Below are 14,042 nucleotides of genomic sequence, written 5' to 3' on the forward strand. Positions count from 1 at the left end.
CACTGTTTCTGGTGCATATCTAATTCTGGTTGATTTTTGTTTACCAATTCACTCTCCAATGGATCTCTAAGGGCTTCACAGTGATGTTCGGTGTAGATGCTTGTGAGGACATTGTAATGCACAATATAACAGTCCGTCCCATCTCTTGAAAAATTCTAGTATTAAATAGGTGGAGGGAGAAGAGGGATAGTTGTGTCAGAAACTTGCTTGGGGAATAGAATTCAGACTATTCTCTTCTTCTTCCTCAACAGATTTGTCAATCAACCATCATTTATAAAATGCTGGCTATAGAACCGGCACAGCAATAAATGCTAAGAATACAAATGTTACCCACATTCTGAACTCGTATTTTCATAGCAAAGATGGCTAAACTTCTTTGTTAGAGCTTAGAGGGTATCTCTGTTGGGGTTGGCCTATCTCTTCTTTTTTTTTCCTGCCAAAATGTAAAGCACTTTTATTTTTAAGAGTATTTTATTTTTCCAAATACATGCAAAGATAATTTTCGACATTTTCCCTTGAAAAATCTTTTACTACACAATTTTTAATCTTCCTTTCCCCCCTTCCCCAATACAACAAGCAATCTGAAATAAGTTAAACATGTAGAATTCTTCTAAATATGTTTCGATCTTTGGTATATTGCACAAGAAAAATCAGATTGACAGGGAAAAAACGCAAGAAAGGAAAAAAAACAAGCAAACAAACAATGATGACAACAGCAATAAAAAGTGAAAATAGTATGTTTGATCCACAGTTCTGTCTCTGGATGCAGATGGCTTTTTCTATCCCACGTCTATTAGAAGTACTTTGATCACCTCATTGTTGAAGAGCAAGTCATCACAGTCGATCATCACATAATCTTGCTGCTGTGTACAAGATTCCCCTGGTTCTGCTCATTTCCCTCAGTATCAGTTCATGCAAATCTCTCCAGGCCTTTCTGAGATCAGTCTACGGAGCATTTCTTACAGAACAATATTCCATAACATTCATATACCCATAACTTACTCAGCCATTCTCCAGCTGATGGGCATCCACTCAGTTCCCAGTTTCTTGCCATCACAAAGAAACATTTTTGCACACGTTGGCTTTTTTCCTTTTTTATGATCTCTTGGGGTACAGACCCAGTAGAGACACTGCCGGGTCAAAGGGTATGAACGGTTTTATAGCCGTTGGGTTTGAGTTCCAAATTGTTCTTTGGAATAGTTGGATTATTTCATAACTCCACCTACAATGCATTAGTGTCCCAGTTTCCCCACATTCCATCTCCACATCTCCACATCTCCAACATTCATCATTATCTTCTCCTGTCATCTTACCCAATCTAAGAAGTGTAAAGTGGTACCTCAGAGTTATCTTAATGTGCATTCCTCTATTTAATAGTGATTTAGACCATGTTTCATGACTAGAAATGGCTTTAATTTCTTCATCTGAAAGTTATCTGTTTATATCCTTTGACTATTTATTAACTGAGGAGTCATTTGTATCATAAATTGTATAAATTGGAGTCAGTTTTCCATATATTTTAGAATTGAGGCATTTATCAGAAATACTGACTGTAAAATCCCTGCCCTTCTCCACCACCCCCGCTTTCTACTTCCCTTTTAATTTTGACTGCTTTGATTTTGTCTGTGCAAAACTTTTAAATTTAATGCAATCAAAACCACCCATTTCGTATTTCATAATGTTCTCTAGTTCTCTGGCTATAAATTCTTCCCTTCTTCATAGACATGAGAGATACATTATCCTAGATTTCCTAATTTGTTTATAGAATCATCTTTTACATCTCAATAATAATGGGGTATCTTTTTCTAATGCCATCAGCATGCACCACCATTACAGTGAAGTCTCCCTAATATTAACCATTTGTGCCATAGATTCATTTAATCATGTGATGTCAAATAGACTTTTTACTACATTTAATCAACAAAAGTCCAGCTTCACTTCCACCCACCTCTCCCAAGTCCATTGAAAAAAGCAAGAAAATCAAAACCCCTGTTACAAACATAGAATAAGCAAAATTGTGGTGATGAGAATTCCTGTCTTACAAGGAAGCTTTCATTTATTGTATTCAGTTTTTCTCTTGTCTCTGCTCACTTCATTCTGTATCAGCTCATACAAATCCTCTCAGATTTCTTTGAAACTATCTACTTCATAATTTATTGTAACACAATAGATTAAATCACATTTATATGTCACAACTTGTTCACCCCTTCCTCAACAGATGTTCATTCCCAGTTTCTAGCATTTTGCCATCACAAAAAGAAATTCTGTGCATGTAGGTCAGTCTTTTCTTTCTTTGATCTTATCAGTAGCACCATTGGGTCAAAATAGATGAACATTTTAATAACTTTTATGCATAAATTCAAGTCATTTTCCAGAATGGATAAACTAATTCATAATTCTCCCAACAGGGCATCAAAGTACATATTTACCCAAAGCTCCTTAAACATTTGTCATTTTTCATTTATATCATCTTTGATAGACATGAAATGGAATGACAGAATTGCTTTCCTTTTCATTGCTCTAATTATTATTTAGAACAATTTTTAAAAAATAGTTACTGATAGCTTTGATTTATTCTTAAAACTGCTAGTTCATATTCTTGATCATTGATTAAGTAGGGAATAGTCCTTATTCTTAAAATTTGGATTGGTTCTCTGTACATGTTAGAAGTAAGATCCTTATCAAATGAATACAAGATTTTCCCTCCATTTTATCACTTCTCTTTTAATTTTAGCTGCAATTGTTTTATTTGTGAAAAAAAGTCTTTTTAATTTTGTCATCAAAATTGTTCATTTTACTTTCTGTGTCCACCTCTATCACTTATTTGACCTCTATTCATTTATATAAGAAGCAATTTCTTCCTTGCTCTACTATTTGTTTATGATATCATCTTTTATGTGTCAATCATTTGCCCATTTTTAGCTTTCTCAGTACACATCATGAGATGTTGGTCTATTCCTAGAGCTTAGCAGACTGTTTTTAGTATTTTCTTAATAGTTCTTGTTGACTTGTGTGCTTTTAAGCCATAACTGAAGTCTTTGGTTTTTATCAAACATTAAGCTACTGTGTCTATTTGCTTCTATCTATTATGTTCCTAACATGTTTCATTGATTAACTTTTAAAAATCTATTGATTTTGTTCAGCCATTTCAGTCATGTTTAACTCTTTGTGACCCCATTCCATTGTGGAATGTTCTTAGGAAACAAACTGGAATGTTTTGCCATTTGATGGTATTGCTTTGTAGTATAATTGTGATCTGGTACATGTAGGCTCCTTTCTTTCCTTTTTTTTCATTATTTCTTTCAAAATGCTTCTTCCAGGTGAGTTTTGCTATTATTTTTCCTAGTTCTATAAAGTAACCCTTTGGTAATTTGGTGTGACATTGAATGAGTAATTTAATTTAGGTGGCATTGTCATTTTTAAAATGCTGGTATCTTATACCATGAGCAACTAATATATCTACGATTATATAGATCTGGTTTTCTTTTATATAGAGTGTTTTACAGCTGTATTCGTATAATGCCTATATTATTTGTCTTGGTAGGTGAGTAGATTCCAAGGTGTTTTTTTTTAATATCCTTTTAGTAGTTATTTAGAAATTGAATTTGTCTTTCTAACTTTTTCTGCTGAATCTTGTTGGTAACATACAGAAATATGATAATATGCATATAATATTATGATATGTATGTATTCATCTTAAATCTTGCAAATTTTGAGAACTTGTTCATTGATTCAAATGGTTTTTACAGTTGACTCTGTTAAGGTCTACAAATAAACAATGTTATCTTAAAAAAAACAAATTTTGTTTTTGTTTCCTCTTAGTCTATGTTTAATTATGCCGTCAATTTCTTTTCTTATCATTATAACTAGAATTTCAAGCATTATATTAAAGAACAATGTTCTTAATGGGCATTCTTGCCTTAAACCTGATCTAATTGGAAATACTAACCAGTTATTCCCATTATGGATAATATTGGCTCTTGGTTTTTTGTAAATGCTACTTGTCATATTGGGGCAAGATTCATTTATTGCAATGCTCTCTAGGGTTTTAAACAGAAATGAGTGTTGCATCATAATAGAAAACGTTTAATGTATCTTTTGATTTATGTGATTTTCTTTTTGATATTAATATGGTCAATCATGCTTAGAGTTCTCCTGATATTAAGCCAACCTTATATTCCTGGAATGACACTACCCTATCCATTGTTTAATTTTTAAAATATTTCTGTAGTCTTCTTCTTAATATTTAATTTTTTATTTCAACTTTTCATCTTTGATAGCTGGTATTTTAGTTTTTGTTCTTTTTAAAAATCAGCCAATTATTTATTTCTTTAAAAAACAGTTCCTACTTTTTGTAAGGGCCCTTTAAATGGGCTGTGCCACAGCGCATCATTGAGGCCCGGAAGTAATTTCTGTGGATATTAGGACTGCCTTGTAGGTGGGATCCTGGCCATTTTGAGATAGCTTCGTAATGGGTGACTCTCTCGCTGATTGGCTGTGTGTGTGACCTCACAGGCCCTATGTAAGCCCACTGCAGGCAGCAGTCGCTCTCTTTAACCTGGTGCTCTTCACCCTGGCTTCCTAGCCTGGGTGGCCAAGCCGAGATGGGTAGCCGAAAGAGGTAAGGATTTTGGTAGTGAACACGTGGGTCTTCTGACCAGGTGTTCACTTGGGAACCAACAAGTCAGGGCATCAGTCAGGGCATGATGTGAGTAGGTATAATAAAGGCTTTTAAGATTACACGTGGCTGTTCTTGAGTGCACTACTGGTTATTAAGCTATAGATTCAAGAAATCATGGCCAGAGACCTTAGAAGGCCTCAGAGGAGGCGAGCCGGGTAGAGTTCACACTGCAAAGGACAGTGGTCAAAGGTACTCTGGTGGGTCTAGGACAGACTAGTAATTGTAACTGCCGGGAGAGCACGCTACAACTTTTATTTATCATTTCAATGTTTTTTCCTTTCAATTTGGTTATTTTTCTTTCATTTTACTTTTAAAAAATTTTTCAGTGAAAGCTTTCTAATCTTTTTAAAAAAGTTAAATATTGTTGATTTGAGCTTTCTCCTTTTTTATTGATGAGTATTTAGGGGTAAAAAATTTCCCTTAAGGACTGTTTTGATTACTTCTCTAAATTTGTGGTATGCTATTTCATTGGTGTCATTATCTTTGATGAATTTATTTATCTTTTTCTATGGATTTGTTCTTTGATTCAACTATTCTTTATGATTAAATTATTTAGTCTCAAGTTAATTTTAACATTTTCTTTAGTTCTGCTTGATTAAGTGGACTCTTATTGAAATGGATTCTATAAAATATATGCTCACTATTTCTGTTTCTCTATATTTGTTTGTCCTATTTTTACGCCATAATTGATGATCGGTTTTTAAAGATGTTATGTAGAGCTGAAAAATAAGTATATTCATTTCTATTTCCATCCAATAATTTCCAGATGTTTCCTTTTAAAGCTAGATTTACTTGTTCTGAAAATCTAAATTGAAGTTTTTTATTATTATAGTTTTATTACATATTCCTGAACCTCTTTTGACTTCACTTCATAGTAGTTATATGCTATGCCATTTGATACATATAAGTTTAGTGCTGATATTAATTTATTGTCTTTTGTAACTTTCAGAAAAATGTACTTTCCATATTTATCTCTTGAAATTAATTTTTCTTGCTGTTGCCTTGTTTGATATCATAATTGCTAGCCTTGCATTGTTTTTCTTACTTTAAAGCATAACACATTTTGCTCAACTCCTAAAATTTTATGAGACAGCCGGGTGAGATAATGGATAGAACTTTGGTCCTGGAGCCAGGAAGATTCATTTTTGTGAGTGCAAATCCAGCCTCAGATATTTACTAGTTGGTGAGCCAGGGCAAATCAATTAATCCTGTTTGCCTTAATTCCTCAACTGTAAAATGATCTGGAGAAGGAAATAGTAAACTACTCCAATATCTTTGTCAAGAAAAACCTAGATGGGGGCATGAAGAATCTGAAACGACTGAACAATAACAACTTTCTTTTGAGTCTATATGAATTTTTACATTTCAAATGGGCTCCTTGTAAGTAACATATTTGGATCTTACTTTCCAATCCATTCTCCTATGTTCTTCCAACTTATGGTTGAGTTCATTCCATTGACATTCAGAGTAATCATTGTTAAATTGTTGTTGTTGTTTTTTTTTTTTTTCTGTGCTTTACAATTTTAAAAAATCTACTAGGCTTTTTTATTTAAAGTTTTGAATTCCAAATTCTATGCTTCTCTCTTCCCCCCTCTCTCTGAGATGGTAAGTAATCAGATAAAGATTATATATGTGCAATTATGTAAAACATTTCCATATTAGTAATTTTGTACAAGAAGACCTGAATAAAAGAAAGAAATGAAAACAATAGCATGCTTCATTCTGTCCTATTCAATATGAATTCTTTTCTGAAGGTGGATAGTATGTTTCATCATTAGTTCTTTGGGATTGTTTTCGATTATTGTATTGCTGAGAATAGTTAAGCCATTCACAATTCTTCATCAAACAATATTGCTCTTATCGTATACAATTTTCTCCTGTTTCTGTTCACTTCAATATACATCAGATCATGTAAGCCTTTCCAGTTTTTTTTCCTGACATCATCCTGCTTGTCATTTTTGTAGCACAATAATATTCCCTTACAATTGTATATCACAGCTTGTTTAGCTTTTCTCTGATTGATAGTTATCTCTTTAGAAAGCTGCTATAAATATTTTTTGTACAAATAGGTCCTTTTCCCCTTTTTTAGATAGTTTTGAGATATATGTATGCATTGTGTATCAAAGGGCAGACACAGTTTTATAGCTCATTGGACATAGTTCCCAATTGCTTTCCAGAACGGTTGGAACAGTTTACAACTTCATCCACAAAACATTAATATTCCAATTTTTTGATATCTTATCAAAGATTTATCATATTAACCAATCTCATAGATTTGAGGTCTTACCTCAGAGGTGTTTTAATTTGTATTTCTCTTATCAATAGTTATTTAGAGAATATTTTCATATAACTGTAAATAATTTTGATTTCTTTGTCTGGAAATTGTTCATATCATTTGACCATTTATAATATGGGTAACGACTTGTATGTTTATAAGTTTCATTCAGTTCTCTATATATTTGAGAAATGAGGCCTTTATCAAAGATGCTTGTTGCGAACATTTTCTCCCCTTTTTCTACTTTTTGCATAATTTTGGCTGCCATTGATTTTGTTTGTGGAAAAAATTTAAGTTCTATGTAATTAAAATTAACTATTGTATATTTCTCTGTATATCATTTTTCATGCTAGATTATTCCCAGATTTTATAAGTCTGACAGATAAACTATTCCATGTTCTCTTACTTTGCTTACAGTGTTACCCTTTCTGTGTAAATTGTGTACCCATTTTGACTTGATTTTGGCATATGGTATAAGATGTTGGTCTATACCTAGTTTCTGCCTAGTTTTCCAAATTTTCTGGTGGTTTTTGTCAAACCCCAAGTTTCTGTTCCAAGAGCTTGGATGTTTGGGTTTATCATATACTAGATTACCTTTGTAATCTAGTACCTGATCTATTCCGCTGATCTGCTATTCTATTTCTTAGCCAGTACTAGATTGTTTTGTAATGCTGTTTGAAATCTGGTAAAGAGAGATGATCTTCTTTTGCATTTTTCATTGAGTCCCTTAATATCCTCTAGCTTTCATCCTTCCACATGAATTTGTTATTTTTTCTAGCTCTGTAAAATATTTTTTGATAGTTTGATTGGCATGACACTAAATATATAAATTTAGGTAGAATTTCCATTTTTATTGTATTAGCTCACTCTTCCCATGAATAATTAACATTTTCCCTCTTATTAGATTTGATTTCATTTGTGTAAAAAAGTGTTTTATAGTTTTGTTCATGTAGTTTTTGGTTTTGTCTTGGGAGGCAGATATCCAAGCATTTTATAGTTATTTTAAATAGAATTTCTCTATCTCTTGCTGCTGGACTTTGTTGATAATATATAGAAATGCTGATGATTTATGTGGGTTAATTTTGTATCCTGCAATTTTACTAAAATTGTTACTTGTTTCGATTAGTTTAAATGTTTGGTAGAATTAGCTTGTGGATCCATCTGCTCCTTGGGATTTTTTCTTAGGAAGTTCATTGTGGGCTTGCTCAATTTCCTTTTCCAAAACTGGACTTTTTAAATATTTTATTTTTTCTTCTGTTAATCTGGATAATTTATATTTTTTTGCAAATCTTCATCTGTTTCATTTAGGTTGCCAAATTTATTGGCATATATTTGGGCAAAATAGCTCCTAACAATTGTCTTAATTTCCTCTTCATTGGTGGTGATTTCATCCCTTTCATTTTTGATATTAGTAATTTGGTTTCTTCTTTCTTTTTTAAATCAGATCAAACAATGCTTTATCTATTTTATTGGTTTTTTCATAAAACCAGCTTTTAGTTTTATTTATTAGTTCAATGGTTTTCTTACTTTCAATTTTACTGATCTCTCATTTTATGTTTTGGATTTCTAATTTGATGTTTAATTGGGAATTTTTAATTTGTTCTTTTTCTAGTTTTTTTTTTTAGTTGTATGTCCAATTCATCAATTTGCTTTTCTCTATTTTATTCATGTAAGCAATTCAAGATAGTCTTCCTCTCTCCCTTTCTCTTATATCCTACCTTTGCCCTCCTCACAAATGTCTTAGTTCTGATTACCATAATATACCTTCAATATACTCTTCTCAAAATATAACCTCTCTTTTATCAGCAACCCCTTCTTTTTATCTCCATTCCTTTTTATCTCCTTATTGGGTAAGATTGATTTTTATATCCAGTTCCTCTTTGAGCCAATTTTGATGACATTTAAGCTTTAATTGTCACCTCCCTCATCTTCTTTTCCATTATAATAGCTCTTTCATGCCTCTTTTTTTTTTTTGGGGGGGGGGGATGATTTGTCTCATTCAATCTTCTATCTCCTTCAGTTTTCTTTCTCACTTCTTTATTTTGTAATTTAGGGTATCATTCCATCAAAATCACCTTATAACCATATTCTCTGTCTATGTATCTTCCTTCTAATTGCTCTTATGGTAATAAGGTTAATATTATCTTGCCATATTGAAAGAGAAATAATTTATCCTTAATAAACATCTTATTTTTTCTTGTTTCTTTTTTTTACCCTTTAATTTTTCCCTTGAGCCTTTTATTTAGAGGTCAATTTTAAAATTCAGTTCTGGTCTTTTAATCAGAAATATCTGAAAGCTCCCTATTTTACGTGGGATGGAAAATGCATTCAGAGAGAGAGAAAACTATGGATATTGAATGTGGTTTGAAACATATTTTCACTTTGTTTTTGTTTTCCTTTTTTATGTTTTTCCCCTTTTTGGTCTTATATTTCTTGCACAATATACAAATATGTTTAAAAGAATTGCACTTATTTTATCTATATCAGATAAATGAAGGGAGGGAGAAAAATTTGGAATATAAAGTCTTACAAAAATGAATGTTGAAAACTATCTTTATGTGTATTTAGAAAATTAAAATACTATTGAGGAAAAAAAGACTCTTTTGTTAAATGTTCATTCTCTCCCACTCCCCTCCACAAATATTATATTCAATTCTGCTTGGTAGGTGATTCTTGGTTGCAATTCTAACTCCTTTGCTTTCTCAGTATATCATATTTCAAGTCCTCCAGCTCTTTAATGTGGAAGTTGTCAAATCTTATGTAATCCTGACTGTAGTTCCACAATATTTGAATTGTTGTTTTTTTTACTGTTTTCCATATTTTGTTCTTGATCTATGAACTCTAGAATTTGATTATAATGTTCCTGGGAGTTTTCATTTGGGGATCTCTTTCAGATGGTGATCAGATTATCCTTTCGGTTTCTATTTTGTCCTTTGATTTTAATATATAGGGCAGCATTTTTTAATAACGGTTTTCAGGTAGTCCAATAATTCTTATATTATCTGTCTCGGATCTATTTTCTAGACAGTTGCTTTTTCAATAAGAAATTTCTCATTTTCTTCTACTTTCAAACTTTCTTTATTTTGCTTTATTTTATCTTGATGTCTCATAGTCATTGTTTCCACTTGTTCAATTTGAATTTTTAAGGAATTATTTTCTTCAATGAACTTTTATATTTTCTTTTCCATTCAGGCAATTCTATTTTTAATGAGTTATTTTCCTTGCTAAATTTTTGCATATCTCTTTTTTTTCTTTGCTAGTGATTACTTTTCACAATTATCTTGCATTGCTCTCATTTATTTATCCAATTTTTAATCTACTCTAATTTGCTTTTAAAAATACTTTCAAATTTCTTCCAGGAATTCTTTCTGTGCCTGAGATCAAGTTACATTTTTCTTTCAGGCTTCACATTCAGCCATTTTGACAATATTATTCTCTTCTAAGTTTGTGCCTTGATTCTCTCTATCACCATAGCAACTTCCTATAGTCAAACTCTTTTATGATTGATTTTTTCCCTTCATTTTTTTCTGCCCTTTTTGGTGACTTGGTATTTTTATGTGAGAACTGGCCTTAGGTCCTGCACTATCCCCAGCCTTTTGTTCTCAACCTCTGTCCTACTGACTTTCATTGGGCTTCAAGGCTTTCCTTTCTTTGAGGATAGGTTTCCCTCCTGGCTATCACTGAGGGACAGGACCACCCCTTGATATTTCCTGGAGTTTAGCTGCTGATTTGTCCCAGGAGTGGGGTCCTGCTGCTGAGTTTCTCTTCTGATCACAGTGGTGAGGTCTCACTGTTGGACATTCCCAGTGCAGGGCTTCACTACTGGTCAGGATTGGGGTCAAGGTCTTTCTGGTGGCCAATGCTGGGGGTGGGGTCACTAGGGTTTGACTCTACTATTCTGCACAGACTGCTCATTTGCCTAGGGGTCTGCTGGTTTTCAGGAGAGTAAAGTCTCATTATCAGACTGCCCCAGGCTTGGAGCCTTGCTGCAGCCCCCCCACCCCACCCCAGGCTTGATGCTCCTGCTCCTGCTGCTCTTGGATCTTGCTCCCCTCCCACTGCGGGGAGACAGATATTTCCTCTTGAACTGGTAACCTGCTTCCCTGCTCCTAGATCAATTCTGAGGTGATTTTCTGGTTGTTTGGTGGGTAGTTTGTGAGGGCTTCAGAAGGTTCCTTCCTCACTCTGCCATATTGGCACTGGAAGTAACCCTTCCTTTATCCTTAATACCTTCCCTTCTCTTTGTTTTCTACATTTCTTTATAAAAAAGAGTCGAGTGTATTCAACATCAATGTGCTAAGAATGTTTGACTCTGCTTCTCCTCCTCCACCCCATTTCTTTTTCCCTCCTCTTGCATATAATCAAGGATTCTGAGAGCTTCCTTTCTTTTCAACACCTATTCAATATCTATACTCCTCAGTTATTATTTGTTTTGCTTAGAATAAATCCCTTCCCAAATCTCATCTCTCAATATTATCCCTCTTCCCTCTTCTCTGTCCTCTATTTTCCTAGAAATGTATTTCTGTACTCAAGTACATGTTGACTAGTTCAAATGAGAATGAGGTGGAAGCTACTCCCATTCCCTCCTCCTTGTTTTTAATAAACTTCTACTTGTGTACCTCAGTTATGTTAAATATTTTCCCCAACACTTTCTCCAGCCAATTGGAGTATTTTTCCTCCATCTTTCCATTCTTCTTTTTAAAATTTGACCAAAATTTAATAAAGTTACCCTGGGTCCTCTGTTTTATTAGTTTTTCTCTATCTCTACCAGTTTTCCTGTTTACTGCATTTTCCCCTTATATTTTATTTTTCTCCCATTTTCACTTTTTTTTAACTTTGTTTTTTAATGTTTCTTGTTTTTCATGGTGGAATTAGCTTCTATTTGGTCCATCTTAATTATCAAATCATTCATTTCTGGGATAATCTGTTTCAATCTGTTAACCTCCTTCCAATCCTTTCCTCAGTATCTCTCACTTCCGGCTTCCTTTCTTTTCATTTAGCATACTCATTTGAGTTTTAGCATAGTTTTAACTTTTGCAGTAACTCTTACTGAATCTGTGCCAAAGCTATTTTTTCCCTTCAAGGCTTCGATTGTAGATGTTTTTGAATCATTCTCTTCTCTAGGGATATCTTTAGTGTCTCTATCATCATCCTAGTGCTTTATAATGGGATTCTTTTTGCTGTTGTTTGTTTGTTTATTCATTCTTACAGCTTATTTCCTGACTTCAGATTTTATGTCAGAACCAGGCTCTTAGCACTTCCACAGAGAATTTCTGGGCTGATTTTGTGTCCTTTTGAGTTCCTCTGATGTTTTATTGGGGGTATTGAGCATTGTGTTATTTCAACACTATATCATCATGTTTTTCTAGGGCAGCTCAGACTGGGGGCTTGCAATCTTTCTTTCCTCCCAAAGTGGTCTGTTTTAGGACAAAATCTAATCACTTTCCTCATTGTCTGAGCTCTGCAGGGACCTAATCTGGATTGGGTTTTTAGCAATTCTACTTAGGGGGTTGGCCCTGATTAATTTTTCAGTAGATTATTGCTGAAGTCTACCAGTATCAAGCGGTTGAAAAACTCTGCCAGTTTACTATGACAGAACTGAAGGTTTCTCTTGGATTTTGGACTCCTGTGCTGATGAATATTCACCTGTAGACTTCACACTGAACTGGGGACTAGAATTGATACTGTGCTCTTAGGATCAGAGGTACACAGTGGCAGCTTATTTTTGAACTTGCTTCTTGATAGCCTTGATAGAAACTCATAACTACTGCTTATTCTCGAACGCGACCTGTATGTGCACGCCTCTCCTTCGTTATTCTCTGGATAAATGACCCAGAATTCTGTAGTGAGCCACAGAGCTTTCAGGTAGTACCTTTATGGGAGTCCTTTGCATCCTAGAAAACATTCCTGTCGACTTTTTGTGGCTGCATCGAAATGCTCTGCACAGCATTGTCATGGCCGTACCCCATGCCCACTGACCTTAGACTTCGGTCTCTCTCCCTACGATGGTCTAAGCTGGAAAATGCTTGATTCCTATTGGCTTTCTAAGTCGGGAGGCAGTGCACTATATTTACTCAACCTTTGTGGAGAAATTGTGGTCTAGAAATGGGTTTTTCTTCTTCCTCCTCTCTGCCAAGTTGACTTTGCCATCAAGTCAATTAGATTCATAAAGGGATATTTACTCTGAGGAGAGAAAAAGCAAAGTTATAAACTCTCCCCTCCTGGGACACCTCATTCCATGGGGAGGATGAAGTCAACTCAAGGAAGTTTCTCCATAGCATTTGCCTTAACAAGCTCACTTCCAAATTCAACCCCGCTGATGAATGAACAGCCCTCGGCTGTCTTTGAACACGTCTGCGTCAAGTAGATCATTTGGGTTCTTCCCATCGGGTGGACATCAGACACGAGCACAGAATCCACACAAAGGCTTCATGGCGCTCCACTCTTTTGACCCATTGAATCTCCAAAGGTCACAGCCATTGCCAACACGCCTTCGCATAAAAGCTACGGCAGAGACCGATTCCAGAGTGACAGAAGCAAGAGGAACAAAGCCGTGTTTTCATGGTCATGCAGTCCCACGGAGAGGGAAAGACTGAGGCTGAACCATGGAGGCGTTGCCTTTGCACACGTGTATTTATGTTCATAGGATGTAATTTATTCTGGACTTTATGCTGTGCAGGGTTACACAATTCTATCCCATACCACTCCGGACCTTTGCCAAGAAAACCCCAGGGGGGGTCGTGACGGGTGGACATGACTTAAATAACAGCAATAACAACAACAAAGTCAAACAAAACATCTTTATGTGGATGTCTCCGTGTGTTATGTGTGGATGTGCACATAGACAGACAGAGATTAAGTGGGGGGAGATGGCGACACAGATAATCCAGAAGCCCAGCTAACCCTTGTTCGTCTCCGGGGGTGCTTGTGTCTGAAGCTTGCCTCTCATTTGTCAACGACAAGGCCTTGTCTGTAATGGCTAACCCTTGGACCGAGGCGTGTCCTTCCTCCTCGCCGGACGCTCCGGGCTGGGAGGGGCCAGCATCAGCCTTCAGTCTCCGGAGCCACTGGGAAGGGTTGGCTCCT

The sequence above is a fragment of the Sminthopsis crassicaudata genome, chromosome 2 (genome assembly GCF_048593235.1).
Source record: "Sminthopsis crassicaudata isolate SCR6 chromosome 2, ASM4859323v1, whole genome shotgun sequence".
Taxonomy (NCBI): Eukaryota; Metazoa; Chordata; class Mammalia; order Dasyuromorphia; family Dasyuridae; genus Sminthopsis; species Sminthopsis crassicaudata.